Raw genomic sequence first — 14,951 nt, 5'->3', positions numbered from 1 at the left:
TGGCTATTTAAAATCATGGAGGAAAGTTACTACGTGAACATCAACATAAATGTGGAATTAAACTTACTCATTGGGACAGATAGACATGAGCCAGTGTGACAAATCAGAGATAAAGGTAGGCCTTTGGAAAAGAATGGAGAGTTTGAGGGCAAGTGACATTGATCTGAAAACTGGACCAAGTGAATCCGGGGCATTTGAAGAAGTTTGAACTCTGACTGGAGAGTCTGCAGAGAGAAAGGATTTGAAACAGCCGTGTTAGACTCTGGGATGCGTTTCCCAGATCCCCTTTCGATAAAGACTCCAGCTCCTAGGAGTGCTGTGGGCCAGCAGCCCTCAGTGATCAACATCTTGAGGGATTGTCCCATCTGCAATCAGCTGCCTCTTCCAAGATTGTGCCCCTCCCTCTGGTGGCCAGCATCCAATGACTGATCAATGTGAGGACCTCAGTTAGCAAATCAGCTGCTGTACCATATGATACCTTAATGATATAAATGGCACCTTTTACACTGCAATCCAGGGGTGGTTTGGAGAAGGAAATGGCAACCCACTCCAGTATTCTTGCCTGGGAAATCCTATGGACAGAGAAGCCTGGGCTACAGTCTATGGGATCGCAAAGAGTTGGACATGATTTAGCAACTAAACTACCCCACCAGCAAAGGTGGTTGAAGACTGCTGCATGGTGGCAAGTTCACAGAGCGGTGGGTCTGTGCTGTTCAGAGACCAGGAGGAGGATGTGTGTCGGAAGGCCCCGTCTGAAGGTCCAGCAGTGGCCTAGGAGCTTTGTCTGTGACTCTCCATCCATAATGGGGAATGAATCTGGGGTGCCCTGTACTCAGAGGGTTCAGAGAACAAAGCCGAGGCAGTCACTTGTTTGCTGGCCAGGCTAGCTCCTAATCTTGGAACAAGTCAGTGTTTTCTGACAAGGAGGCTAATTTTAGCTTGAGTGAATATCTGTGGTTGTTTATTAATTCAACATCCAATGGAATTAAGGAAGGAAACAGTGAGTCAGACACCATTTATGTGCATCCTCAGCAGTTAGTTTCTTTGGAATCAGAGGCAGAAAAACAGATTGGTTTTACAATCTTCTCATGAACATTGGGAGACAGTTTTTATCTGGTTTGCAATCACTTTTGTGTCTAGTATTTCAAAGCAGGGTTGCCTGGGACCTGTTCACTGTCCAGGGTGATGCAGGCTTTGAGAGGGAGTTGCCTTCAAATTTGAACTCTTCTCTATCCCCGAAGAATCTTAATCGCTTCTGCTCAGGAAACGTGAATTCTACCATCACTGCCTGGGAACCTGCAGGCTGTAGTTCATGACTCTGGGTCTTAAAAGACTTTGCTATTAGGAGAGACTCTTTGGCCAGCTTCAACTCCCTTTCATGTGTAGCTGCTCAACGTTAATAATAAATTGCAAAACTAGTCCCTTGGAAGCCAGCCACAGCCAACTCCAAACTATAACTCTGTTTGCTGCTTCAATTCCATCTGGTTTCCTCTCTCAGCTGGTCCTGTCATGAGATTGGGAGTGATCTTAGGAAGACACAGGGTGATGGAAAAAGAAAAATTGAAGATGATGGAAAAAGAAAAATTGAAAGCTTGCTGTCTCTTTCTCACTCCTGTAGAAAGTTTAGTAAACAGATGAATCCTTCTCTTGTTTACATCTAGCTTTTCATGAGTTCTGTTTAATTTAGTCAACATACTGTATTCAAGGGGGGGGGGGGGGGTGGGGCGGGGGAAAGGGAGATTACTTCTAAGACAGGCAAGTGGAGGTTCAGTGTCTGGATAATCTCCTGAGGAGGTTTGGGGGACATGAAAGATAAGATTTTCTTAAGGGAGTAACCATGCCAGTGTGGTAAACATGCATGCTGCTCCCCAGTATTGCCAGTTCTTCCCCCATTCTGGGCACTTGGGAGGACTGCACTTTCCCACTCATTGAAGTTAGTGGACATATGGTTTGTTTTAGTGAATGTCAAACGAGAAGAAATCATGTGTGTGACTTCTGGGTGGAACCATTCAAGAGCCAGTGCCTCCTTTCCCATGCTTTCTTTTCCCCTGCTGTGACAAACGCTTGAAGTTTCCTGATGAAACAGTGGCATCGCTAGATGATTTGGAGTTACTGTGGACTGGGAGTCAAGCTCACTACCAATCTCCATTGAACATGTAGTAGAAATGGTGAATACTTACTGTGTTAAGTCATGGAGACTTTATTTTTGTAATTTTTGCTTACTACTGCAGCTAACCTAACCTTTCCTAGCTAAGCTGTTGTGGCACTGATTAGCCTCAAAGAAAAGATCTCTATTAATATTTTGGAATCACATTAATAGAAAAGTTCCTTTGCTCTGCAGTCAGCAAGTCTTGCCCTCTCTGATATTTTTGTACCTCACTCTTACATGACAAAGGAGAGCCAAAGACCACCAAGTATTTGAGAAATCTTCCAATTTGGAAGGCTCTGTACATACAAAAGCAACAGAAAAAAAAAAAAGGAGGAACTCAGAAAAAAAGCTTAGATAATTCATGGAGAAGGAGGAAAAAAAGAATATATATATGTGTGTGTGTATATATATATATAATTTATATCTTCAGAAAGATGAGATATTGCATCCATGAAACAAAACAAAGTTATAGAAAATTTGAAAGACTACTGTATATAAAATAGATTAACTAATAAGGATCTTCTGTATAGCACAGGGAACTCAGCTAAATACTCTGTAATGGCCTATATAGGAAAAAAATCTAGAGTGAATATATGTATACACATAACTGACTCACTTTGCTGTATAGCAGATATAACACAGCATTGCAAATCAACTATACCCCAATAAAATGTTTTTTAAAAGAACTCTTATAAAGGAAAGACACTGATAGAAATTTTTAAAAATTTAATAGAAAGATTGGAAGAGAACTCTTCCAGAATGAAGGGAAAAAATTTTTAAATAGAGACAATAGGAGTAAAAAGATCAATCCCTGAGGTCCAGTCTTTATTTAATATGTGTTTCAGGAAGTCTGAACAGAAAGAGAGGACAGGGGAGGAAACTATCAAGGATATAACATGAGAAAAATTCTTAGTGTAATGAGTCAGTGGAGTAGCCAGCACAATGAATAAAAGAAGAGATACTTCAAGGCACATCAGAATGAAATGTCAAAAGGCCAAGAATAAAACATTCGTAAAACTGTCAAAAAGAAAACACACAAAGGATGAGAATCCTGAGAACTGTCAGAAGGTACAAACCAATAGCACCATGCCTTTAAAATCTTGAGGACAAATAATTTTCAACCTAAAATCCTATACCCAATCAGATAGCCAAGTATTAGAAGAATTGTTAGCTATGCAGTGTTTCAAAAATTAGATTTCCAGACATTTCTCCAAAAACGCCACATGCTTCACCAATAGCTAATCCACCCAAATGATAGTAGCTAAGGCAATGGCACCCCACTCCAGTCCTCTCGCCTGGAAAATCCCACGGACGGAGGAGCCTGGTGGGCTACAGTCCATGGGGTCGCTAAGAGTCGGACACAACTGAGCGACTTGACTTTCACTTTTCACTTTCATGCATTGGAGAAGGAAGTGGCAACCCACTCCAGTGTTCTTGCCTGGAGAATCCCAGGGACGAGGGAGCCTGGTGGGCTGCCATCTCTGGGGTCACACAGAGTCGGACACAACTGAAGCGACTTAGCAGCAGCAGTAACAGTACTTATACATATTTATATACGTGCTCATTTGATCTTGAGGACAGCTGAATGAGGGAAGTACTGTTCTTTTCACAATGATTTTACAGGTAGGAAAATTTAGGCATAGACAGGCAATGTCTCCAAGGTGGCACAACTAATAATACAGAGCTAGAGTCTGAACTCGGCAGTTTAACTCCAGAGACTATGTTTAGATCACTATTTTACATGACCTTCAAGATAGACATTTAACCCTGGAAACAATGTGCTCAATGAAATGAAAGAAAATTTTAGAATTATAGCTGTACAGCAGACCTGAAATAAAATAGTCAATATTGGAATGGAAGAATGAAGGACTCTAAAAGAATATCCCCAGAGGAAAAAAAGAAGGGATAGTTTATCTGACTTATTTGTTTATTGAGGTGATGTCCTGGGGAGATTTAATCTACTCAAGTGAAAATATGAGGCATTTCTTTCTCTTTTTTTTTTTCCAGTTACAAAGTATTTTTAATCTTCATAAATGAAACAGTTATCAGAAAAGCTGTCACTTCCTCTACAAGATTACTTTCTAGGGGATTGAATTTCTTTTCCTGGAAGAACCCAGGAAAACATGAGGCATTTTTTAACTCCAAGAAGTGAACAGTAAAATAAGCACAGTTTACTATCTACTTCAGATATAAAAGCATTTATATATTTATAGTATATTCTGAATATTGATTTCAGAACTATGGTCAAAATACCTTCAGAGGCAGAATTTCCTACTATTGGGAACAGATTAGAAAATTCTCTCTCCACAAAACAAATATAGCATTGTGGGAAAATATCAGAAACTGATCACTTAAGGGCTCTAAAAGTTAACCAAAGGCAAACAACAATTTAAGAAGCATGTGTTCAGGAAAAACTGCTAGTACTTTGAATAAGAACAGTGGGAGTTTACAGCCTTCTTGCCTGGGGCTGCTTCCGTCTCCTCCAGCTCAGTTGGTGAGAAACATAGCTTTTCTAGAGTAGAACTGACTATGAAAACCAGCAGCTTCACAGCCACAGGGGACTGACTTGATCAGGAGCAGAGGGCAAAGATCCATGCCCAGACTCATCATCAGTAGAGTAGGAACTTCTTGGTAGGAAACAAACAGGAAAAAGTCCATAGCTCTGCTAGTCTAAGGTGTGGTCTGGTTAGAGTGAGTGGCAAACCAGCCAGAAATGTATAGAGATCCTAGAAATGAAGCACTATAAAAGGATTAGACAAAATCTCCCTCAGGATTGTTTTGTCTATTCGGGTTCTTTTGTGTTTCCATACAAATTTTTAAATTTTTTGTTCTGGTTCTGTGAAAAATACCATTGGCAATTTGATAGAGATTGTGTTGGGTCTGGATTGCCTTGGATAGTATGGTCATTTTTACAATGTTGATTCTTCCAATCCAAGAACATGGTATATCTTTTCATATTTTTATGTTGTCTTCAAGATCTGTATAGCATCTTAGAGTTCTCAGAGTACAGGTTTTTTGCCTCCTTGGGAAGGTATTTTATTCCTCAGTATTTTATTCTTTTTTGATGCAAAGGTTAATGGGATTGTTTCACCAATTTTTCTTTCTGATATTTTATTGTTAGCGTATAGAAATGCAGCAGATTTCTATGTTTTAATTTTGTATCCTGCAACTTCACCAAATTCATTGATGAGCTCCAGTAGTTTTCTGGTAGCAAACTTAGGATTTTCTATGTATAGAATCATGTCATCTGCAAATAGTGACAGTTTTACTTCCCTTCCAGTCTGGAATCCTCTTATTTCTTTTTCTTCTCTTGACTGCTATGGCTAGGACTCCCAAAACTATGTTGAATATATGTGGCGAGTGTGGGCATCCTTGTCTTGTTCCTCATCTTAAAGAGAATGGTTTCAGCTTTTCACCTTTGAGTATGATGTGTTAGCTGTGGGTTTCTCATACATAACCTTTCTTATGTTGAAGTATGTTCTTTCTATGCCCACTTACTGGAGAATTTTTATCAGAAATGGGTGTTGAATTTATTGAAATCTTTTTTGGCATCTATTGAAATGACTGTATGATTTTTATTCTTCAGTTTGTTAATGTAATGTATCATATTGATTGATTTGCAGATATTGAAAAACCCTTGCATCCTTGGGATAAATCTTATCATAGTGTATGATCCTTTTTAGTGTATTGCTGAGTTTGGTTTGCTAGTACTTTGTTGGGGGGTTCTGTACGTATGTTCATTAGTGATACCAGCTCATGATTTTATTTTTTGTATGTGATGTTGTTGTCTGTTTTTGATATCAGGGTGATGGTGGCCTCATATAATGAGTTTAGAAGCATCACTTCCTCTGTAATTTTTTTTAATAGTTTGAGAAGGATAGGTGTTAACTCTTTTCTGAATGTTTGATCAAGTTCACCTGTAAAGCCATTTGGTCCTGGACACTTTTTGGGGGGGGAATTTTTAAATTATTCATTGTCAATATTGGTAATTGGTCTGTTTATATTTTCTATTTCTTCCCATTTCAGTCTTGGGAATTGTCTTTGTGTGTGTGTGTGTGTGTGTGTGTGTGTGTGTGTGTGTGTTTTGTAGCTCACTGAGTTTCTTTTAGGCAGCTATTTTGAATTTTTTGTCAGGTAAATCATATATCTCTTTGTCTTTGGATTCAGTTACTGAAAGATTGTAATTCTTTGGTGGTGTCATGTTACCTTGATTTTTCATGTTCCTTGACATTTTCGTTGCATTTGAAGTAGCAAATCTTTACCAACTGCATTTGGGAGAGAGAGACGTTCTATCAACATTACTATGAATTTTGAGGCTATCTCAGACCTTCTGTGGGTACACCTGCTCTTTGCTTCTTGCGCCCTCTTGTGGCAGAATTCTTAAACTTGCATGCCATCTCTGGATCCTGGATGCACCAAGCCCAAGGCTCACAACCTCTCTTGCTTTATTAACTCGTGACCCTAACGTTCAAGTTTGTGGGCTCTCCCTGGTGTACAGATTAGCCAACTTTCTGTGTGTGTGTTCACTGGAAACCTGCCAAAACCCACTCAGGCCATCGTCAGGAGCATGTACATGGAGCTGCCCACAGATGGGTATATGTGTCGATGAACCATGTGGGATAGTATAGGTGCCCATGGGCTAGAGGTGCTCCCAGCCACTGTGGGCTGGCTTCTTGATGGAATCCACAAGGCTGTGAGGATCTGTGTCACTTTCACGTCCTTCACAAGTTCTCTCTGCTGTTCTCCCTACTACTCCCTACCCTGTAACTCATAGAGATCTTCATGTAGTATTCTCAATGGGGTGAAAGAGAAAGGAACCCTTTGGAGATGTCCTGCACAGCTAGGGAATCAGGTGTCACTCGAATGCTGTCTCTTTCACCTTTGAGATTAACCAAGGACCAGGGAAGACCTTCCTATGCCCTAAGCCGTGCCACCTTGAGAGGGGGGTGATGTAGGCAAGGTCAAGCGATTCTTCATACCCTTTCCAGTGCATCCAAACTCTCTCTCTCTCACTCTCTCTCTCTCTCTCTTTTTTTTTTTTTTTTTTTTGTTCCATTGGAGTTCTGGAATTACTTCTCTGGAAACCTGGACTTTCACAAAGGCTGTCTCATCAGTTAGTGATTGTATTCAGTATGTTCACCAGGGACTCCCAGATCATGACCAGGAGAAGCCAATTCATGGGTCACCACAGGGTCCAACTAGAACCAAGGTCTGTCAGCCCATTGGACTCCTCCTAGGCTCATTGGCATATGGTGCTAGAACCCACAGCTGCCTCAGAGGAACTTTTGTCTGTGGATGGATACTAAATTTTTGTTGGCGAGGGACGGGATGAAAATGAGCAATGTCTTTGGCTAGTTTTGTGCTAACATCACCCCCTCTTGTCTTCCTAAAGTCTCTTTATTCTAGTGCAGAGTTTTGTACTGACAATTTTTTTGTTTTGGCACCTTGCATGTATTTCAAAGATATAAACACAAGCAATGCTAAGAGTAAACAATGCAATGTTTTTAGTATATTCATTGAAAAGCAGAATGGAAATCATCTTAATGGTAGTGGTGAGACGAGAGGGTGGAGAGGTCTTGCTAAGAGCATGTGAGGTTTCAGGGGTCTCACTTGAATCCCTGCTTGATGCTAAAAGGCAAGCCGAAGGCCGCTTGTACATCAAGCAATAGACTCATTCTCAGTGCTGTGTGTGGTATCGTGTGTGTGTGTGTGTGTGTAAACATAATTTTTGGAGCACATGTGCACCACTGAGAAATAGTTGGAAATGATATCCTAGGCAATGTGGTGACTGATTGTGGAGGGTTGGCATAACAGCCCAGAGAGTTTTAGGCTTTGAATGTAAGCATGGGATTCCATTAGAGATTACTGAATATGGTAGTGAAAAGATACATTTTGGGTTTTGGAATACTGGTCTGGCATGGAGGGATTGAAGCTACAGGGCAAGTGAGACCAGTGACTGCAGTAATCCAGAGATGAAGCGGTAAGGACAGGGAAAGAGGGATGGCCCAGAATAGAGCAACAAGTACATCCAGAGACATTTTGAGAGGAGAATATATTGGACATCTAGGCAGTTTGACACCAGAAATTAAGAAGAAAGGAGCATCAGTGATGGTTTCCATTTTGGAGAACTGGGAGAATTGGTCATAGAAAGTTCTCCAGGGTTGGCAGTGTAGGACTCAAGCAAGTAAAGCACATAATTGAATTCACCAGTTGTTAGAATGCCTGCTACATAAAACTAATAGATGTAGTGACATAGGGAAGAAAGGGGTGTTCAACCCTATGGAAGAGAACAAACAGAAGTTGAAGGATAGCTTTCAGGGCAGTTCTGAGGATGAGGTGTTAAATTAAATACTCTTACCATCCCCTTGAAAATTACCTAGTATACCCTGGCAGTGTTCCTTATGAAGGCTGGCCCCATATCTCTAAGTGGTGGCAAAATGTATTCACTTGGATGCATTTCTTTCTTTTCCACTGGGCTGGATAAAAGAGCCTCCTCTTCATTTTTTGTTTGTTTGTTTCTTGTGTTTTTGTTTGACTTTGACAAAAAGGACATGCTCAGGGAAACTTTGGGGCCTGCAGAACCGAAAGCATTTGCAGGGTTTAGGACAAGATCACAAGTCAGTTTCTAGGAGGCACGAATGGCCGCTGAGTGGCGGGAGGCACTTCAGTAGGTACACTAGGACAGCTCCCCAAGCGCCTTTCCTGCCCACAGCTTGGCCTTGCGGGCTGCCTGCAGGTCATCAGGGACTTCCAGGAAGCTCAAGCTCCACAGAACACCAGTCAATTTGTAGCGGGGGGAGAAAAAGGGAAAGAGGAGGAGGGGATTATGGGAGAGACTGTGCTGATAGGAAATGACACTCGGTGTAAAATGGGAATTAGAAGAAAAGAAAGCATTGTAGGGATTGGCTGTAATTAAATAGAAGCAGTGTTCAATTCTAATACTGCAAAACCTTAAAGAGATGGGTTTGCTTTTCCATAGCGCAACCTTCCTCTCTGGTTCCCTCTTCTGACTGCCCCTCCCCCAGGAGGCCCAGATGATGGTGTATGCAGCTTAGGAAGAAGAAAGGTGCTTCTTGGGACTTCCCTGGTGGTCCAGTGGCTAATATTCTGCCTTCTGAGGCAGGGGATGTTGGCTCCATCCCTGTTTGGGGAACTAAGATCCCATATGCTATAGAGGTGCAGCCAAAAATTTATTTAAAAAGGTGCTTCTTCACTTAGATCCAGCATGGATCATAATTTTCAACTTGCATGACAGCTCTGATTGATTCGTAGTGAATACCTAGAACACTGTGTGGAGACCGATTTTAAGTCAAAATCTGGGTGTGCCAGGCAAGAATGTTGCAATCAATGAGCTATGTCTACTGTGACTGTGGGTAAACCCATCCCCGCCTCACTTGCCCTACTTTGCTTTAGACAACTCTCTAAGCAGAGCACGCCCCTCCTTCCCAATTCTGTTGCATTCATCACTCATGTCTCATTTGCCCTCATCCTTTTCTTTCCTGCAGAAGACAGTATGGTGACTCCAGGTGATGAGTTCATTAAGGAATACTGTGTGAATTTCAAGTGCCTTCCCATGGATTTCTCCGTCACCAAAACACCTGAGCCCCCAGGAATGCTCCCACCGACTAGTGGCATGATTTTGAGCTCTGACCATTTAGCCTCAGTTTTGAGGAAGTGATGCACCAGTAGTAAGGCGAGGCAGCTGAGATCTGGGATGTTCAGAATCCAGGAAGTTATGCAGATGACCCCAAAGAGAGGGGCGAGCCATGCAAATACCTTTGTCCCAAGGACCTCAGCTCTTTCTATGTTGGAACTGATACCAGAAATATCTAATCCAATGATCAGTGGAGAGATTCATTAAGCTTCAGAAGGCTTTCAGCTCGCAGCCAGTGATGAGGGATCACAGTCCAGCTCCAGGGAAAAGGGAGTTCAGGAACCATTGACTGATGTACTGAGCAGAATTCATTTCCAGCAGGTGTGAGACTGAAACCCAGAAATGTCAGTCAAGAGGACTGGGAGAGGGCAAAATGTTGTAGTCCTGTGCAACTAGGCTGCCCCAGGGATAAAGTGTATGTTGAAGGCAGTGATATTAATCCCAGCTCTCCCACCAGCTGATGGGAACTGAGCTTCTAATACAGCCCAGGCCTCAGTCAGAGTTAAATCAAATGCTACTTTCAGGTTAGAGGTAGCAGGCCAATAGCTGTATCACATCTAATCTTTTAAGTTGACGTTGCCTTTCTACCTGCTATGGGTAGAAATCTCCTGTTTTCTACACTAGTATTTCTCAACCTTGTCTCATGTTGAAACATGTGAAGAGATTTGAAAAATAGGGTGCCTGGGTTCCACTGCCAGAATGAGGTATGTGACCTTGGCGTTAGGATTTTTCAAAGCTCTTTCCACCACTTTCCAGGTCACCACCCAAATGTCTACTTCATTCCACTGCTGGGGCAGAATCTGTGACACTTCCTCCCTTACCTGCACACTCCTCCCAACAGATCATGAACCCTAAGATAGGTACTTGAGCCCTCTACTCATCATGCATCTTTCCCAAGTCCAGGATGTTTGCCCCTTGGCTCTCCTAGATGTATGCTATTCTTACCCCAGTTTCCTTTATCTTTTGTTACCTGCACCTCCAGCCAACCTACCTCTGTCCCAGCCTCCTGGACTCTCAACTCCATCCATGCCTGCTGCCTCAGCTTCTTCTATCTGTGGGATCACAAAAATGATCACTTTTGTTTCCATATCAGTTCCATAATATTTTCCATGATCTTCTACATATTAATTGGTTCCCTTTTCCTCTCCATCAATGGGCATGCAGAACCCATTAGATCAAAATTAGGTTTTCAGCACAGACATGACTTAAAACAGCAGCTGAGTGGACTTGATTGCCTTTCAGTTTCCTTCCAGCTTTCACATTCTTTGATACATTGCAAATAGAGTAAAATTCATCATCATCATCAATATCATAATCTGGGCTCAGGGTGAAGGCAGTATTCTAAATGAGTTTAAAAAAATCAGAAACATACGTTTCAAAACTATTTCTTTCACGTATTAGAGTCATTGAAACTTGTTATTAACAAACTATTACCAAATTCCGGAGAAGGCAATGGCAACCCACTCCAGTGCTCTTGCCTGGAAAATCCCGTGGATGGAGGAGCCTGGTAGGCTGCAGTCGATGGGGTTGCTAAGTCAGACATGACTGAGCGACGTCACTTTTCCTTTTCACTTTCATGCATTGGAGAAGGAAATGGCAACCCACTCCAGTGTTCTTGCCTGGAGAATCCCAGGGACGGGGGAGCCTGATGGGCTGCCGTCTATGGGGTCACACAGAGTCAGACACGACTGAAGTGACTTAGCAACATTTCCAAATTCGGAAAGGAGTTTATGCAGTTTATGTGCCAATTCCTTAAGAAATGTAACAAATATGAAAGATAAATCTCAGGAAGGAGGACACTACACTATCACTATGAACAGTATGCTTAGACCTAGAAAACAGGATTGACAAAAATATTTTTAGAATTAATGACAGTTGTGTTGTCAGATTAAAATGAAGATATACAAATGGAAATAGGAAAGTCACTAGCAACTAGATGGCTGAAATACCCTTTAAAAATCTTATGCTGCTACTGCTACTGCTGCTAAGCCTCTTCTGCTACTGCTAAGTTGCTTCAGTCGTGTCTGATTCTGTGTGACCCCATAGACGGCAGCCCACCAGGCTCCCCCATCCCTGGGATTCTCCAGGCAAGAACACTGGAGTGGGTTGCCATTTCCTTCTCCAATGCAGGAAAGTGAAAGTGAAGTCGCTCAGTCATGTCCAACTCATAGCGACCCCATGAACTGCAGCCTATCAGACTCCTCCATCCATGGGATTTTCCAGGCAAGAGTACTGGAGTGGGGTGCCATTGCCTTCTCCGTAAAAATCTTATACATGCTTTTAATTGGCTTTGGACACCCTTGCTTCATAGTAGAATGAAAATAAACTTTGGTCATATCTATATTTATGATTTTTATATTATATGAGAAGAAGGTACCTAATAAAAACCATCTTTAATCATTTTGCAATATATACAAATATCAAGTCATTGTGTTTATACCTGAAATGAATATAATATGATATGCAATTATCTCTCAATTGAAAGACACCCTTCTTTAGGCAGAATTTCTGAGATTGAGGATAGGTTGAACTAAGGGCAGGACTAAATTCAGCCAGTGTTCACTAGACTGGCTCTCAAGTGCCCCAGCCCATCCATTTCCTGGAACTCGCCTCCTTGCATCACTATTACCCACTAACTAAAAGGTTAAAAGTGTACACAGCAGAAGCCAGCAGAATCCCAGGCTGACCCTCATTACCACTTTGCCATACTGTACTCCTGATGACCAAGACATATTGGGATGGGTCCTTTGCTTATTTTTTGTGTGTAGACTCTAAGAATTAATTAGGCTCAAGGACCACCCATCACCCACACAAACATCCTCTCAGTTTCTCAAGATCAGTTGTTAGAAACTGATCTCATGACTCAACCCAAGAAAAGGGATTGCATCCATCAGCTTGTGTTCACTTCTTATTTTAGTTTAATGGATATTTGCTTAGTATCCAGGTTTCATCTATGTTTGTAAATTCACCTTATTGTTTTTAAGCAATATTTATATGTTGAGGGCACTTTATAGGTTTTAGGGCAATCTTGCTTCCCATTAAAATATAAGGACCATATTCTAGTTTTCAGTTTATGGAGTCAAAAACATACAGATGTAAGAAGTGATTATGATTCATACTCTTCTTATTCCATTAATTCTTGGGAAATTGCAAAATGCCTTTTGGATAGTAGATAGGGGCATTTTATAGTGAAAGAGAGGCAATCCTGTACTGATGTACTGTTCATGGCAGTCAATAGTGTGTTAATGCTTATATTGGCCAAAAGAATATCGATTCCTGCTTCATCCATTCTCCTTCTCCAGTCTGTGAAAACTGAAATTTCTCATTAGGCCACGAGGTGGCAGATTAATTGCAGGAGGAAAAAAAATAAAACAACAATAGTACGACTGAGCGACTTCACTTTCACTTTTCACTTTCATGCATTGGAGAAGGAAATGGCAACCCACTCCAGTGTTCTTGCCTGGAGAATCCCAGGGACGGGGGAGCCTGGCGGGCTGCCGTCTATGGGGTCACACAGAGTCGGACACGACTGAGGTGACTTAGCAGCAGCAGCAGTATGAAAGCAATAGAGAAATGTCTTCAGCTAAAGTGATATAAAGAAATGTCCTGCCCCCACCTTATCAGTCCCTAGTGGTAGACCTCTCTGCTCAGAAGTTAACACTTGATGAAAAAAAAAAACAAACTCAGTGATTTTAAGGCCTTTCTTAAGTAATTGTTATGGAGTTTCCCAGGTGGCTTAGTGGTAAAGAATCCGCCTGCCAATGCAGGAGATGCAGGAGACACAGGTTCGGTCTCTGAAGTTGGAAATGGCATCCCACTCCAGTATTCTTGCCTGGAGAATCCCATGGACAGAGGAGCCTAGCAGTCTACAGTCCATGGGGTCTCAAAGAGTCAGACACAACTAAGCACATAACACACACACACACACACACACACACACACACACACACAAGTAACTGTTATACTATTTCTTTCAAAAAACAAAACACTTAGCACATTTTATAACAATCTTCCTGAGCACAGGCTTGCTGGAGCTCTACTTGGCAGAGGCTTCTCATGGAAGCCCCAGATATGCCTCCTGGCACCCAGGGGTATTCAGCCGTCTGTCTTTGTCAATCAGTTGGGTTATCTATAATGGTATCTTCCTTTTCAATGCCCATTATTACTGTTATGGTTGATTCACTACCCACCTGGGCTAGGCTTGGCGTCCTCTGTCATTTCCATGACTTCTCCAACTGCTCCAACCTGGCCTCAAACCTCCAGTCTCTTCCCCTTTCACCCCACTGCCACTAGTTCTAGACCTCAGAACTTATCCTCTCACTCTACTGCTTAAAAACCCACCTCACTGGGGTGGGATCAAATGCAGACTCCAAAACACAGCACTCATGGCCTTTCCAACTTGGCCCTCAACTAGCCTTACAGTGTGTGTAAGAATGTAACACACACACGTTAATTTAACACAAGCATTTGACTATCTGCCAAACACACTATATTTTTCAGGTCTCTGAGTTTGCATGCACTGTTCCCCTTACCCAGAATGCTCTACCCTGCCTGTGTCTGGCAGACATCCCATTCTGTGTGCCTTGACTGATGCTTTCAGGTCGACCCGTGATGTTCCTGCCTGTCTGACCATGGTACCCTGTGCTGAGCCTCCACCGATGAAACTCATTCCATTGATTACAAATGATAGGATTTTATTAATTCATCTGTCCAATTTAATGTAATCTCTTTGTGAAGAGGACGGAATAAATGGTGGGTAGAATGTTATTTTCTAAATAAATTTCCAGAAGGCATCAACAGCAGAGTTGCAGGGTCTTAACTGGTATGCAGACCAGACACCCATAAGCCTATAAGGGAATGGTTGGGAAACAATAGCTTTGGGGCAGAAAGTCAGTGATTGAAGAGATATTACTGATACCTCCCTCCGCAGGACCCCGGGGCCAGAGTTGAATGTCTTCCAGACAGCCAGAGAGCGGAGCAGGCTCCAGGAGTGGGGAGAGCCATAGAAGCCAGCTCCTGTGTTCTGCTCAGCGAAGGAGAATGGAGACTGAATTTGTTCCACAGCAGCGATGCCCCTCCCCACATTTTCCAGACTCTCCTGCTTTCTATTCCTCTGCCCTGCCTCGTCTTCTCTGAGATGCAGCACAC

At 42.2% G+C, this 14,951-nt stretch overlaps 1 protein-coding gene across 3 annotated transcripts in view; it reads left to right on the top strand.

Moving 5' to 3' along the window:
• NAMPT (nicotinamide phosphoribosyltransferase) overlaps window positions 1-14,951 on the top strand; it is a 387,332-nt gene that overhangs the window by 128,963 nt on the left and 243,418 nt on the right. The gene's annotated exons all lie outside the window — the stretch shown is intronic.

Source organism: Bubalus bubalis, chromosome 8 (assembly GCF_019923935.1).
Source record: "Bubalus bubalis isolate 160015118507 breed Murrah chromosome 8, NDDB_SH_1, whole genome shotgun sequence".
In the NCBI taxonomy this organism is placed as follows: Eukaryota; Metazoa; Chordata; class Mammalia; order Artiodactyla; family Bovidae; genus Bubalus; species Bubalus bubalis.
Note: the sequence above shows the minus strand (reverse complement) of the source record. Positions and strands in the feature narration are given on the sequence as shown.